The sequence below is a fragment of the Thunnus thynnus genome, chromosome 9, assembly GCF_963924715.1.
Source record: "Thunnus thynnus chromosome 9, fThuThy2.1, whole genome shotgun sequence".
In the NCBI taxonomy this organism is placed as follows: Eukaryota; Metazoa; Chordata; class Actinopteri; order Scombriformes; family Scombridae; genus Thunnus; species Thunnus thynnus.
Window position 1 is genome coordinate 344,878 of NC_089525.1, and position 17,309 is coordinate 362,186.

Sequence of the window (17,309 nt, forward strand, 5' to 3'; positions counted from 1 at the left end):
CAGTAAACAGGAAACTTCGGCATCAGTCTGCAAACATTTCTCTCATCAAGGATTTCTATCTGAGTTTATCCTGATTTTATGCCGTTGCTTGTCCTGATTTCGTTTAGCTTCTTCGTGTTTTCATTTCTTTGATGACAATTCACGCTCCTGTGATTTTCTAAATAAGTGTGATCCTCCATTTATCAGATTTTGGTTTCAAAAACTTCTCACAATACAAAATGTTTGGTCCGTTCTTCTTCTTTGTTTTGAAACCGATGCATTTCCGGTAGTCGCCCACTGAATCTAAAATGCGTAAGGCCCTCACTGGAGCCAGTGTTAGGTTTGTCTGTTCTGCGCTACTGTAGAAACATGTCGATGCAACATGGCGGCCACCGTGGAGGGGGACCCACTCCCATGTAGATATAAAGGGCTTATTTCTAAGGTAACAAAAACACAACAATTATTATTTTCAGCTGATTAGACACTAATTAAGATATACTATAAATAATCTATTAAATTTTTACCAAGTCTGTTCTTTTAGATGTTACTAAATACTACACACTGGACCTTTAAATAACATGTAATTGATCAGTAGGAGGTTTAACTTTTCCCTGGTCCCGGTGAGAGGCGGGCTCAGGGAGACTGCGGCAGGTGGAGGTGTTGGCGGAGCTGCAGCTGCAGACTGCCCGCATGGCAGCATTAAATTAAGAACAGCAAGCCTATTTATTTTATTTGATTATTGTAGCTTATATGCTAAGTTCACAAAGTTTGTGAAAAGTTCATTCTGCTGACTAAAATACATTTGTTGGATCATAGTGTTTGTGATTTTGTCCTTTTTTGCTGTTTAAATGTAGGCTATTATATGGCTATTTATACATATGTGGTTCTATATGGCCAGAATTCTGGAATATTAACGGACATATCAGCTGTCAAAAAAAATCTAGTATCTAACCCTGGTCTGCAGTCTGTTATTGTTAAAGGAAATCCACTGTTAAAAAGACAAGTTCTTTTTAAATGTTCAAGAAATGCACAATGTTTACAGTCAAAAGTGAAATGCTTAATCAGCATTGGGTGACTTGTTTGGCATGAATATAATGGATGTTCATTTATATGCAGAAGTTCAGCACTCCATGTTGAAATGCACAAGCTTGCAAAACTATGCTTACAGATACAAACTTAAATGCACAAGTTTGCAAGCCTAAGGTTACAGATACAAAGAGCACCTTTTTAAATGATATAATATACCACACAAAAGCTTACTGCATTATGTCTTATATAGCCATCCACTATATTTCAGGTTGAGCATCCATTTGGGATTCCACCCACCATTATTTCTGCTTTAACTAACTTTAACGTTATTGCTACTCGGCTGTTCTTGTAAAGGCATTACCAAGGACGGGGCGCTCGCTGGCTGAGCTTCGTCGACCCAAGGCTGGGCTAATGGCGAATGGTAACAGTCTCTTCCTCATTGCCATCACCTCCATTATTAGGCTGTCTGAAAAAATATGTCTAGGTTTTTTTGGCTTTTACCTTTTCTCCTTGACATTTCACAAAGTCTGTATTACTGGTTGTTTGGCTAGCTCGCCAATGCACAATGAGGGTAAAAACACTGATCTCAGACCTGCTGTCTTCCTATAACAAATGGCCTTATGTTCAGTGTTTGGGGCTCTCTCCTACCTTGGTAAATCAAACCATGTGCATGTCATGATGCAGTCATCATTTGAAAACTTCATTTGCTACAAATGCATAACAAACCTGTATATAGACTGTGTCAACCATAATTAAACGTCTCAGTGTATTCCATTTGCTCAGACAGTTGAAGTATGATATTTTACAGCAGGTGCCAGCCAGTCATCAGTGAGCACTTCCAGTAGGCTGTTGTTCCAGTAGTGGCTGAACAAGTTCTTATTGACTTCCCCTCATCATAATCCCCCAGGGAACCTGTCACCATTTAAAGTCATGTTCCAATACTCTTCTAGGCCTTTTTGGAGATTGACCTTTCAAGGGCTGCACACTCAAGGGCTATAATTCATAGTGATTATTCATCCCATCCTCTGCACAATGCACAATGGAGTAAAATTAAACTTTAGGTAAACAGATACTTTCAAATGTGTAAGGACTTGTTAATAAAAGTAAACAATATGCAAAACTGAATTCCTCAATTAAGTCACAATTGGCTATTCTCAATTATCAGTCCTGCTCAAGGGCTACTGTGTTTGATTTTGGAGTTTTGTTACTTGAAGTACAGTAATAATGAAAAGAAGATTTGTTGTATAAAAATGATATTATATTAGAAGAGCCATTTCTATCAGCAAGTATTTGACATACAATTACTACATTTAAAGTGTTCCTGTTGCTTATAAATTCATAGTTTAATTCCATATTTCTGCTCACTCTATAGTGATTGATTGCTCCACTGTGACTGAGTAGAAATAACACCATAGGTTGTAATGTGTTTGTTGTCAAACAGTTATGAACCATCACTGATAGCAAGATTATTCTAAATAATGTTAATCAACTCTGATTTGTGCAATAAACATTTATTGAGGGAAGAGACCTTCCTCTAAGACCAACAGGACATAAATGAGGATATACTGGGTGCTTTCCATTCAGCTTATTCTGCTTCTGCCCATCCATGTTTTCTATCCTTCCTCCATTCTGTGACGCAGAAATTGATCGAGGTCCACCATAGTTGAAGATGTTCTAATCCCTTAAATGTGACTTTGAGCAGATGAGGAGAGATGAGGCTTCTGGAGGAGCTCCATGCCTTGAAACATTGGAACAATGATTAAATGTTGTGTGTGTTTTGTGTAGAGCTTTTGTGTTCACTGATGCTGTTTCAAAGAACGTGAAGTTTATGACATGTACATTTTAGCAGATTGCATATTCTATTACCTGTTCTATGGTGGCTGAACTGGGATGAGTAGAAGTTAAACTGTATTTGATGTAGGTTGTGCCAACATTTATGTACAGAGGGAAGAGGAATTTTTTCTTGGACATTTTTGGCAAGAGTTACAGTTACATAAAAATATACTGGTATTTCAGATCGTTACTTAGATAATATGATCCTAGGGTGTACACTGACACTAATTAGGGAAACTGAGTAGAGTTGATTTTTTCTTGTGGTCATCTGTTAAAAAAACTTAAAAGGCACAGGATAGTGTTGTGTTGCATCACTCAAGCCTCCTCAGAAGAATTTAGTGAATTGCAAAGGCCTGACTGATGGTGGAACTGATTGATTCCTGGGTGTTTTGTGGATTGATTAGCAAGGGAATTAGGATGTACCTCCACATATAGCCATTTCATACCCAGGAAGCATTCATGGTTTCACGTATGGGTAGTTGACGTGAACTCAAATCCAAAATCCATAATGATGATATTAAGCTTCTACTATTCAACACTTTTCTCAGGTATTTGTGCATCAAAATGCCCTTTTTACTTACTTCTCTTTTTGTCACGCCATAGGACATTCTGTCACCAATTATTTACTCTGTACTCTCTGAGGTCACAGTTAACAGATTCTGATTATCAGAACCAACACTTTTATTTAATAAAAAACATAACCTTAACATCATAAAAATATAATTTATTCTGAACATTTATTGGGAATTGCATTGTGAAGAACAATGGATAGATTGAAACCTGAACAAGTTAAATTCATCAATAAAATTGATGAAATTCATTGAGAAAACTAATTTATAAAATACATTCAGTAGAGACATGAACTCAAACAATTTAATTTTTCAGTAAAATTCAGTAAAACATCTGTAGTAGGCCTACAACTCAAGTAATACAACAATGTCCACATCCAGCTTATAGCCTGTGGTGCTTGGGACTTGCATCATGTTTCTACATCCTTTCAGACCTCACTGAATAGTAGATGGTCATATTTAGTGAGCTGTGCAGCACACTGGTGGGGCTCTGGCTCAGAGATAACGCTGACGATTTGGTCTCTGTGGTAGAAAGTACAGTCTGGCTTATCAGGCCACTTGAATACATTTCTCTGTCCATGTTGAACCATTCAGTTGACTTCAATGTTATCAGTATGTAGTTTGGTGATCTGACCAAGAAATTGCCTGTTGTCATAGTTGACTATGACAAATTTTCCCACAGCGTACTCTTCACTGTCGTTGTCTTCATCAGTACTGGGACTATTAGGGTAGGTATCCTGGATTCTCTTGGGATGCTCTTCACTGTTGTCTTCATCAGTACTGGGACTATCAGGGTAGGTCTCCTGGATTCTCTTGGGATGCAGCTGATCAGAATTTGCATTGTTGAGCCTCATTTTAGTTGGTGTGAAGCACTCACATCTCTGGGTAGCAGCAGAAGCAGCTAAGATCCCTGTCGTAAATCTCTGCTGGAGGGTGAGAGAGTATGTGGCGAGTACGAAGAATCCCAGGGACTTTTGGAACGGATGGTGGCAGCATTTCATTGAAGGCATTACTATTGATCAGGAATTCATACAAGTCCTTTGGACTTTGTAGGTCTTTGCCCCCATGGACATGGTAGTTTGCCATCCATTTCACTGCTCCTCCAACTCCATTAGGTGCACCCTTACTATGGGCTCTCTCTGAGTAATTCCAAGTGATGTGCTTGAGCCCCCAAGTATAGGGTACACTGCTTAGGAGGTAACAGTTTGCCTTATTTTGATATTGCATGACCGGACCATCACTCAACACATGAAGAGTGTCAATCTTGTGGGCAGAGATTTGCATCATTTCATATACAACAGGTTTGATATGGGCCCACACAACACGTTTATTGTGGCTGAGAGAGTCAGAGATTGTGACCACACCGTGACCCTGTTGATGTGTAAGCCACTACTGTATGGCTGGATGCCTGCTGCCGGATTCCTCCAAAATGAAATGACTAAATCTCTGTGTTCAATTTACAGGCATAATTTTCAGATAAGTCAACAAGCAGAACTATTTCATTCTCTTTCAGGTTCTCTTTCAGATGCCTGAATTTCTGGGTCTGGCGAAGCCAGTTGAAATGGTGGATGGCAATGGCCTCCAGCTCTCTAAGGAATTCCTCAACAAGTTGTCCCACTTTACAAGTTTCTCTTTTCTTCAACCAGTTTTTGTATGTTCTGTCCCCAACTACCACGTCTTCCTTTGTCCAGTGTTCCCATCTGGCTCAATCATCTGGATTATATGCTACAAACTAGATTTCACCAAAGGAGCACTCAGTGCATGTTCAGTTCATGCATTTTATGTCTTCAGTACTACATCTTATGCTAGAGAGGAGAGATGATAAGCTTTTTGAAGGTAGTATACCCCTCTGTGACAAGCCGTCAATAAGGAGCTGCATGTTCTCATGTTTGTAGTAGACGCATGTATTGCGATCATTTGATTTGGCCTCTGTGACAAAGAATGGCTTACATATAGCATACAAACTGTCTGTAAGACATTGCATGTTGTGCTTCATATGTCTGGTTGTACTCTTTGTGCAAGTCAACTAAAGATTTTACTAGTACTCTCCTCTGCATTTTTTCTTTCCTACCAATAGTGTCTTTTTTCCAGGCATAAGCCTGCTGGTCTAATCTCATTTCAACAAGGACTCCACTTGTTTTTTTCTTTGTTGAGCAGTGTAGTTTCTTTTGGACTGTTTTGTTAGTGATGGATTTTTCTCACAGATGTTCCGTCTTTGGATGAGGTGTTGATTCTGTCTTCTAAACTTCTCAGCTTTTCATTTTTCTGTTTTAAGTTGTTTAATTAACTTCTTGTTTTGGATCATTAGCTTCTTCAGCTGTTTTTTGACAGCTGATTTTTTTTTTTTTTTGTTCTTTTTTTTCACTCCCTTGGGTTTGAGTGGTTGTATATCTTTGGATGAATGTGTTGGTGTGCTGCATAAAACAGATACTGGGCCCTCATTGACCTCTTCATGATCAGAAGGTTGGTCATGAGCCTGAGGTGACTGGAGTTAGTTCAAGTATAGCCTTACTGGCCTTGCCCGACATCTCCTTTTTGACTTTTTCCATTTTTCTCGTAGCTTCTTTCTTGTTGCTGATGACACAGACTTCACACTGAAGGTAACAATTTGTCCAAGTGCTTTTTTCTCCTGATATCTGCAGAAAAATGTACAAATCCTTAATTACTATGAAATAAGCAAGCATTTCTGATCATGTAATGAAATTATGTTGTAATGCTTATATCATTCTTAGTTACATGTTAAATTAACTTTATGCGTCTCTTTCTCAAGACTTCCTCTCTCCTCCTAGGATCTGCATTCAACCTCTCCCTGTACTTTCTGGTCCTGTCCTTACTTGTCATTATCTGCCTGGCTCTCAGACCTTCTGCCTGGATCTCAAACTAAATGAAACATAGTAGGAATGTTTTATTTGTGGTGTACTCCAATGCTGAGAGAATGGGAGGAAAATGCAAAACTTGAAAAAAAAACTTGTCGTACCAAACTTGTACAAAAAACACTCCAGTGGACAATTTGCTATTATAGAAATAGTCTATTTAATTCAAAAATATATTTATCTAGGCCTTATTTATAGCCTACGTCCACTGGTGTGATGGCCATTTCCACCAGTGTGACACTGATTTCATGTCACACTATGGGACAGTACTGTCACACAAGTGGACATTTTCAGTCACATGGTCAGTTTTTCGGCCTAGCTGTATTCCAGAGACTCTTCAGTCCAACATTACAGTGTAAGGTTTCCATTATTTTAAGAAGTCAAAGAATATAAATGTATGAAATTTTCAACACAACGCTTTAATTACATCACACCAAAGGACTAATTAATTGGTCCCATTTCTAACAGTGCATGAAAATAACAATATTCTGATAAATATCTGAGCCAAAACTCACCTTATGTTCAGTCCATGTGCTCCAGTGATGCTTTCTGTACTTCCTGGATGAAGAAGGACCCTTCTCACTAATGGGGTGCCCAAATTAATACCTGTTCTGTACTCACAGAACGGTGTCACACCAGGTGGACATCAGTTTTGCAGACAAAATGTAATGCATCATAATCATTTGGCGTGGAGACATGAAGACTTACAACCTATAGTATCATAAAGTAAACATTGTTATTGTATGTATAAAAGTAATTTATGTATTTGGTCTTATTTTTTATTTAATTACAGTAGTTTGAAGATCAGCAATGTTACCCCGCACAGTCACACCAATGCACAATGGTCATGTTAAAATATTAGAATACTTGAATTATAAAGCTCATGAATTACAGATGGATTTGTTTTTGAAAATCAGGTTGTTAATAAAAGCAGATCAACAAGCAATGGAGCATCACGACAACCACCCGTATATACTTTGTAAATGTTAGAAGTAGAGGAGTTGTTAGAGGACAGTAAGTGTATGTATGTATGTGTGTATGTTTGTGTGTGTGTTGGGGTTTTCTGCTCTGATTAAAGAGAAGAAAGGCAGGAGTGCCATGAATAAAGGTCTCATTTTCTCCACCACCACAGGCATTTACACACACACACACACACACACACACACACACACACACACACATGTATTATGGTGAAAGAATTGAGTTGCACCACACAGACACAAACTTACATTCAGGAGATAATATGTATATCTGATATTTTACTTGTGCTACAGAATTGAGATTATGTGGTCATAGCATTTGTCCATCCACTGGTTTGTCTGATGAGAATGTCTGGAACTGTGTTACCCAGATGAGCATGACATATCCTGTGCACATGCTAGGGCTCAACAATAAAGGCTATCAAAGGAAACACAGTCGCTCTGCATCTTGCTGTCCTCTGTTTCATCATCCCTCTCTGTTTCCATCACAGTTTTGTATTTAGATCATCTAAAAACAAGAATCTGTAAAAGTTTACAGCCTGTCATGTAGTCACCCTGCATTACTCTCTCTACTCTAGGGCTTATACCTTGACCCAGCAGCTTTTAGGGTGCAGCTCTCATGACCACATAGGCAGGCATTCAAATTATACAAATCTCTGATTTATGTATTGTGAATTTGGGAACTACCTACAACAATTCATGATTGATCTGTGGTCTCTGTGTTGCATGGCAGGAACTTGAAACCCCCTGTTTGATGTAAAGATGTTTAACCTTGACTTAAATGCTTCTTGACTATTTGTTGTTTTTAAGGGGATATGGGAGAGAAAAAAAATATAAATACATTTGCGTTCCCCGAGAAACTTTTGCGTTCCTCTGAGAAGCTTTTGTGTTCTCCCGAGAAATATTTTGAGTTGAAAAAATCTGGTCAAAACACAAGGGAAGAAGAGAGTGAACTGGTGTTAACATTTACCTGGAGCGTCTATCAAAGTATCATCAATCGTAACATTACAGAAGTAATTTATGGTAAGTCCTACAATACTTGCTGAGCAATGCTAACTAGCTTACGTTTGTATGCAAAAATTTGTGTCTGTATCATTGGCTTTAATGTTACTTATACTAAAACGCTAGCTAAGTGATTGTTAACTATACTAATAGTTAGTATATTAGTATTAGTGTAGTGAGACTGACACTAAAATGAGAATTGCTGGTCCACCTTAAAGGTCAGTCCACCTTAAGTGAGCCTGGTCAGGTTAGGCAAACGCATTTTTGCTAATGTTGGGGCTAACCCCCTTCAATAGACGGTCTTTTCTTGGTCTTGAGAAGCTGCAGCATTTATTAACTGATACACTGTGGCCTGTACTGTACATTTACTGCCATATTGACAACTTACTTCTCATTGATGTTAATGATCGTGTGAAATTTTAGCAGCAGTGCTCATAATTTTGCAGCAGCCATGCAGAGTGAATATAGGGGAAACCCTGGAAATCCTTGATCTGGGCCTAATATAATGTTAACATTATAATGTTTATTCTAGAATTCCATGGAGGATCTTCAACAGTTACTATGGTTGAAAGAAGTTTTGGAAAAGGAAATAACCTGAACATGACATGAAAAGGGACAAGGTATTAACAGTCTGTTAATAGCTAGCATTGCAAACATGGGTGTGATTTAATAAAGGAAGTATCACCCAATAACTTCTCAGATGACATTTAAATCGAATATCATTTCCATTGGTGCTCATTTAATTTCATCATGTTTCCACTGGATGAGAAATTTCTGTTGGTGTTTATTAGCTTTGCCCCTGCCTTCCTTACATGCAGCTGTGTGAGTGGCTGTAGCTTGAATTTGCCCAGTAGACGAGTCTAAAAGAACAGATCGGCATCTCATCAGTGCCTCAGAAGGCCATAACGTGGTGCCAGGAGGCTATCAAATTATGTCTGTTTCTTATATTATTACAGTGGATGTGCTTGATTCTCATCTGTATTTTACTGTTAGGAGTTAGCTAGCATTAGCGTCTAGCCTGTCTGTAACTCAATCAATCAATCAATCAATCAATTTTTATTTATATAGTGCCAAATCACAACAAAAAGTCATCTGAGGGAACTTTTCACATAGAGCAGGTGTAAACTGTACTCTTTAATTTACAGAGACCCAACATTTCCCCCATGAGCAAGCACTTGGCGACAGCGGTAAGGAAAAACTCACCTTTAACGGGTAGAAACCTTACGCAGAACTCGGCTCTTGGTGGGCCATCTGCCTTGACCGGTTGGGTTGAGAGAGAGAAAGAAAGAAGGGGAGGAGGGGGTGGGACAGAATAGATAAAATAAACGTGTATGTCAATTACTGTAACATTAGACCCTGCAGGAAACATGTTAGTATGTTAGTGACATGTATGCCAAGATAAACTACAACCTGCATGTTTAAATATATTTTAGCAACCTGCATCAGACTAACCTTCACTGACTGCAACTTTACAGGCAATGAACAGATCAGCTGTATGACACTGGGAAGAAGATGGTTACATGAATTTTGCTTTTTAGGCTGATAATAAAACCTTCACCTCTTTATACCTACTGCGGTGAGATAGTTTAGATTTCCCTTTAGCTGTGCGTATCATGCACCTGAAACCTTCAGTGCAATGATCACTAAAGCTTTTTCTGTGTTGTATTCAGAGTGATCTACAAGAAGCCGACGAGTGTTTGTCTGCTGTCATCTCATCAACTGGTAGAAGATATTCAGCTGAGCAGATTCCCTGATCTAGGGCAGTGAGAGACACTAGTATCCTTAATAGCAGGTAATCATGTTGTTCTAAAACAAAAGACATCAGAAAAGCTACAGTCACAATATGTTGTCAGTTAGATTGATGGATCACTGTTCCAAACCTTCTGGTGACAAGGAATCCTCAGAATTTCTGTCTACAAGTTAGTATTAGCTAATAATACAAAAATGGTGAAAAGTTATTTAAGAGCTTAAGACCCTGTTACGTCATACAATTTTATGCTATCTCTCTGTCAGCACAAGAGAGATCACTGTTAACTGGCTATGTACCCTGTAAGATGGCTACTTCACATACTATTGTAGTTTCCAGTTTCACCTTTAGACTTGGCTCTGAACTCCAAGAATTGAATTCCTAACCCTAACTCTACAATAGCTAAAATTACCAGAATACCAGAATATTGTGACCCAGAGGGTAACTAAACTTATGTGGACAGGGCTCTGCTAAGCACTTCAGCGTATGAGATTAAAAAGTGACTTCTGTTTTCTTTGCAGGTAGAGAGGCATTTCCAACATAACAAAGGATATGTGTCCTGACATAACTTTGAACTCCGCAGTGTCCCACAATACGGAAATACCAACTAAGCCACAGCAAGAGAAAATTGACTTTCAGACATCAAGTATTTTGGCATAAACAATGTCTCTTATAAAGATGATTTGGAAACATATAACAATAACATATTAAACAGTGTTTCACTGTTTGCACCATCAAACATAGCTGCTGTTGGGCCTCATACATGTACATGTACATGTACATGTACATGATACAAAGGCAGGCCTACATGCAGTCATAAAGCCTGATAACAAAGAAAGGCACCAAGTCAAACAAAAGGAGTCCAAACGGACTTCAGCTCCCATCATGCTTTGCTCAACCCACACATAGGTGTGATATCTGGTAGAGTCAAACTCTCGGCTCCCGTTGGACGAGACCCCGTGGAAATACACACAGATTCTTCCTCCCTTCCATGACATCACCAAGAGTATAAACACTTGAGATGCTCGCCAAACTGTGCTTTCAGCTGCAGTTTCTGCTTCCAGCTGTCTCCATGGCTACGAGAAAGTATCCATATACATACATTAAACTCTAACTCGGCCACACAATCTTGTTGGATGACTAGAGATTTAATGTGTTCAACTGAGCATATTACTGGATCCTAAGAAGTAGACTGCTGTGCAACACAGCACTCTCACCTTTACTGCCAAAGAAAGACAAAGGATAACTCCTGTGCCCTGCTTGTCTTTAAGTGAGTCGACTTGCTGTTTGCTCCGCCTAGGACCAGCTGCCGTGAAACCCCCTAGAAGAGCGTGAGGAGCCCGAGGAACCAAGCCCAACCAGAAAGATGGACTGAAACACACTCTACTCACTCCCTTAAGTGACACAAGAGGCTTATGTCTGGGCAGACATAGGTTACTAAAGTGTATGTTATTTTCAGCTTTGTTGTGAAGTTAACGGACTGTGACTCTGGTTGTTCCTGCTGAGAATACTGTGAAAGTATTATTGTTGTTTGCTGCTTGTTTTTATAGTGTTTATCATGCTAAACGGGTTTGTGTTTGTCCAACTGATTAGACTGCTTTCTGTTAGCTTGCCACCATGTGTGAGACGATGGGTTGCATTTTATTTGTTGTCAGACCGCGGCCAGCAAATAAGGACGTTCGCACACTACGTCTCTGTGGAGATAAAAGCAAGCACCACTTTCTCCTCACAATCGCTGAGATCTTTTATTCTTTGGTGCTTTCACCCTCTTTTCCCTACTAACCTCACCTGCATGTACACACACGCTACTCTGCAGTTGGACATGTGTTGCTAAGCAAAAGAGATGCTCAGCTTTGTCTGACACCATTTTGGTGATCAGAGGCACTTGTTGACTAGCAGCTGCCATTTAATCACAGCCTCTGTTCAAATCTCACGGTCAACCTGTTGACAGGAACACTTTTGTTACGTAACCCTATGTGGTTTATCTCTGCCATCTTGCTTCTCCTCTTCCTCTCACCTACACACACACACACACACACACACACACACACACACACACACACACATACATCTACATGTGCCATATGCTAATTGCTAATGTTAATAAACTCTTTTGTGCATTTAAAGAGAAGTTTCCTGTGATTGTTTGCATACATACTGTGATAGTAGCTTGGTGACAGGGTCAGTGCTCGAATTCAAACCTTCACTGTTCATCCTATAATGTTAATATCACTCAGAATAGTGAATATCATCTAAAAAAGGAGTCAATGGCAGAATAAGCTGTTTGCCACTGGCAGAGAAGATTTGGCATATTTTTCATGGGTGCAACCCACATACTCAGATCTGCTGCTCATCCTACAAATGCATGTTCCTTGCAAATGTGGCACCATTTAACAGGGAAATAAACAGGCTTTCCAACGGTATATGATAGAGAAAAGAAATAATCTACCAAACACGAATTTCCTTACTTTTTGTGCTATGTTTACTTTTTTGTTTGCCCAAATGTAAACATGTAAAAACAACACAGAAAAGACAATTTAACTCAACTTAACAAAGCCTTCCTCTGTGACACTTCAATAAATGAAAATAATTGAATATGCCATATAAATAAAAGTTGACAAAGAAAAAGTTTAAAAGAAATTATATTTATTTTTATTCATATTTTTAAGCCATAGTTATAAAAGGTGAACACTGGCTGAAAGTTGAGTCACTTGAATGAGCCTCTGATAAGTGTCATCTGAACGCATGCTTCAATGGAAGGGACGCAACTCAAGGAAATCTGACCTTTTATACAAATGAGTTAAGTTGGTCAATGCCATAAATTTGCTGACCTAGAAATAGTGCAAAATCTTAAATAGATCTTCATTTTACACGTCATTACTTCTTGTGTTTTTAAACATACAAACAAACAACAAACAAACAGCTTCTGCTGATAATATTTTGCTTTTTAGACTGAGACTTGCAGCTTTTGTTTGATGAAATCTCTGATGCAGTGGTCTAATGCAGTGCCACAGCGCCACCAGTAAGGGGAGCGGGGTGTCACATCTTTCTTTCTATCTGCCTAAAGCCCTATGGAGGGCACACATTATGTGTCTCCCCTTGTATTAAAGTGAGATGGCAGCTGTTTAGAAGGTTGTCAAATGTGAAGTATAATCTGCACAGCTGTTTAAATCACAAATATCCTGCTGTATATGCATTTTGAACTAGTATTATCTTACTAGGGCATTGGTTGATCAAGGCTCCCTGTCTGCCTGTGAGCTTGCCTGTTTCACTACATGCAGATTTCCTCACTACAATGGGCAGGGAAATAAAGTCAATGAATCAATAAATACAAACATTGTTGATTTCTTCCCATGCAGTTGACATGGAAACTATTTTGGTTCAGTAAATTTCTGCTGTCAGTCACTCTGGTGAAGGCAGGTTAGCTGGCTGCTGGTCAGCAGCAGCTGCTGGCAGATGGCCGGTTCTGTGGACAGAGACCTTAAATGCAGGTTGGAGTCAGTGTGGACTGGACGGTTACTGCGCTCGCTCACATCTCACTTCCTATGTGGATTCCCAGTTGTGTTGGCGAAGGCTCGCAGTATGGGGATAAAACTTTGTGGCCACAGGGGGCCACCTACATGGGATATCTGGTGGCCAAAGAGTAACTTTTTGTGTATGTTGAACCCTGCCCAGACAGTCTACATGATAGCAGAAACAAGGCTGATTCTCTCCATTTGTTTAATTAAACATTTGACTGTCCATGAGTTGGTCATCCTGTCTTTGAAGGTAGGTTGCAGTGCATTCTTGGAGATGTCAGTGAACCATGTCAGCCTCTGGTTTTGCAGGGTGTCCAGATATAGGTCTACTGCAGTTGATCTTAAAAGCTTGTCTAAAAAATAAATACAAAATAAAAAAGTTAAAAGTTTTTATAACTTTATTTTACATGTGGTATTTAATAGACTCTACTCTTGCAAAATGCTTTATAAAGTTGCTTATGAGGCAGTGTTCACATCTATTTCTTGTATTTGACTATTAGAGTAGTGACAAAACAGCTAGCCGAGCTTAAAATTACATGATAAATACTAGCATAATTTCAATATCATATGAAACTAGACGATTTAAGGCATCCATTGGTACCAACCTTGCCATGCTATAAATATATGTTGTAACATTAACGTTATATGTCATTTTAGGCCCAGATCAAGGGTTTCTATTAACTTAGTGGTCCCCAGTCAGTCACTGTACCAGGAAGTTTTTCTGTAGACCTTGGGATCAGGAAGAATATAATATTAGTATAGTTAACAATCACTTAGCTAATGTTTTAGTATAAATAATGTTAAAGCTAAAGATACATACACAAATGTTAGCATACTAACATAAGCTCACAAAAGTTGCTAATAAAACAAACACAGACTTTGAAAAGGGTAATGTTAGTGGTAAGAGTAAAGTTACCGAAGCTGTAATGTTATGTTAGTGAACTAATGTTAATATATTGAAAAACTTACCATAAATTACTTCTGTAATGTTACGAATGATGATACTTTGATAGTGGTTCCAGGTGGGTGTTAACACCATTCGCTCTCTTCTTTCTTGGGTTTTGACTGGAAGTACTTTTTTTCACTCAAAATATTTCTCAGGAGAATGCAAAAGTTTCTAATGGGAATGCAAAAGTATTTATCTTTTTTTTCACTCATCTGTTTTTTTCTCCCCCATGTCCCCTTAGGGGTTCTGTACAAGTGTACAAGATTTTTTTGCTATGTGCTATAGTGATGCTGCCATTAATACTGTGGCATATTTGAAGTGAACCTAGTTTCACTAACAGTGAAAGCATGGATGGCAATCACTTCCTTCAACAGATGATGATAGCCTAGTGAATGTGGATGTTATTTGGCATTAAAGGATAAGGCTGGCAGTATTCTATAGTTTATTCTAGGCTGTATGTTATTGTCAGCAAATCCCATGAAAAGTCCATACCTGACAATGCATTAATCTATCTCTTAATACATTCTGACTTCCCTGCTCTCTGTGGCTCTCAGCTCCAAGCCCATTGGTTCCAACTGTAGATGTCATTTCCCAGAACAGCTGGTTGCTGTAGTTTTTAGCAAACTTTATTCAAGCAGGAGGAAATGGTGCATTTGTTGGGAACTGTTTTCAGTAGTAGATTAATACTTTTGGTGTTTTGGTGTATTGAGTGAGAATAAACTACAGTGTTTGTTCGTGGTAATGAAGAAAGGTGTCACTCAGTTCACCAGTGAGGCTCATTGATATATTTTTAATAGTTTTTTGACAACAATGGAGGTCCATGGCGCCGAAAGACGAGATATACCAGGCTTTGATACACACACAATACTTGTTAATAGGAAACATTTATTTTTGGTGTTTTCTGCACATGGGATTTGTTGAAAATAAGAAAAATAAAGAATGTCATCATACTTCGCTTTTTTTTGTGGTTGTCTTCTCCCCAGGCCTATACAGCTCTCCTCAGCAGCATTAATGAAAGCCTAATGTCTGTTGGGTGTCTGTGTTTGGCTCAGGGGCATTTCAGCAGCTCTGTGTGCTACAGTGAGCAGTGCAGCAGCAATGTCTGCAAAGCTGCCATTAGTCAGAAAGTCAAGGTACAACAACTATGTGGTTATTACACCCCTTTCTCTGTGTCTGTCGCCATAGACACACATGCAAATGCACATACCCAAACGCACACTCATTTTTTCGTGTACAGACAGATGAAGTGAGTTTTGAAAGAAACTGAGCTGAGCCTTTCATCAGGAGGAAAATTACTTTTACTACTAACATATAACTGTGTGTGTGTGTGTTGGGGTGCCAGCTGTGTGTGCCTGCAGGCATGGAGTTTCCTGTGCCCTACCCTACCTGTATCTCCCTTTCTGTCTCCTCTTTTGTTTGTGTGACTCTTTCATTTTTGTATCCTTTTAATTACTTTGTGTGTTGAAATTCAAAGCTATGTGCTGACAGGACAGGATTTTCCATGTTACCAAAGCAAAAACATATGAGCTGCATCAACAATCACAACAAACTAACTGTAAATTGGTTCGCTTCTGCTCTTGCTTTATTCAACCAGCTAAAAAGAAAAGCTGGGAAAAAATGTGAGCAGTTAGCACTATTAAATCATGTTCAATGCAGTAACCTTGTGAGTCCACTAGATGGACTAACTGTACTTCCCCACTGATGGTGGGCAGACAGAAAGCTGCCTTAGTCGAATGCAGCTTTCTGTCTGTAATTTGTCACTGTTACTAGTGTTGTGTCACTTTTATTGCCTTTTCATGTTGATATACCGTATTTCAAATAAAAAATGGTAGTCAATTAAAAGCCAGGTCTTTAATAATGGCCGGGGGTGTGGTCAACACAAACATATAAAGGCTGGCCCCAAAAATAGGCCAGGGTAAAAACAAGGGTAGATAAACTCTGGTGTCTGTCATATAATGTGCATGCCAGTTAAGCATAAATAGCAGTTACCTGGATGTAACTCCAGTTCTTTGAGTACATATTTCATATTTCAATAATAATGATGACAGTGACACTATATGAGCACGGGTAACCAGGGCAGCTAAGCCGGCGAGCATACATCCATTAGCATGCTACCCACATGCTACAGATAAGTGATGTGCTGCCAAAACATGCCTGGTGGAACTAAGTCTAAGTACTAGAATTATTGTTGTATGTTTTGGAGTAAGTGGATTACCGGTAATGCAGTAACAAAAATTTAGCAGCAAACACAAGTAGATCAGAAAACAAGGATGCTTTGTACTAAAATATGAGCAAATATACTCATCAAACAGAGGAATTAGAAATAAAGGCCTCTCTCTAATATAAGTCCGTTTCCAATTAATGGTTTTAGTAATTTTTTTTAGTATAAATGCCAAACATTTGCTTCCCAAATGTGTGAATTTGATACTTTATTTTGTCATACATGATAGTAATCTGAATATCTTTGTGGCTTGGACTGTTGGTCAAATAAAACATGACAGCCTTGGGCTGTGAACAGTTAAAACAAGCATTTTCACTATTTTCTGATATTATATGGACAACACAATTATTTAGGAAAAATAATCATCAGATTAATTGAAATAAAATTCTCTTTAAAATTTTAGACAGCAGTCAATAAATCAATGCTCTGTCAATAGAAGGGAAAAAATACCTGTGGCTGTTGCAGGCCTCTTATAAGGCCGTCTGATCATTTCATTTGGCCTGCATGAAATGATTGGATGGCCGACCTGCCTGTCTACTAGGGATGTGTGTGTATTTGTATTTGCCAGTATTTGTTGAGGCAGCAAAAATATTTGTATTTGTATTCAAATAA

The 17,309-nt window shown here is 38.7% G+C and overlaps 1 protein-coding gene and 1 long non-coding RNA gene across 4 annotated transcripts in view; both read left to right on the top strand.

Annotated features, from left to right (window-relative positions):
* LOC137188871 (storkhead-box protein 2-like) overlaps positions 1 to 17,309 on the top strand; it is a 147,991-nt gene that overhangs the window by 25,389 nt on the left and 105,293 nt on the right. The window lies entirely within an intron of this gene.
* Positions 3,466 to 12,854, top strand: LOC137188873 (uncharacterized). Its single transcript, XR_010929544.1, has 3 exons — positions 3,466 to 9,841; positions 9,936 to 10,057; positions 10,534 to 12,854. It is a non-coding gene; the product is annotated as an uncharacterized lncRNA (long non-coding RNA).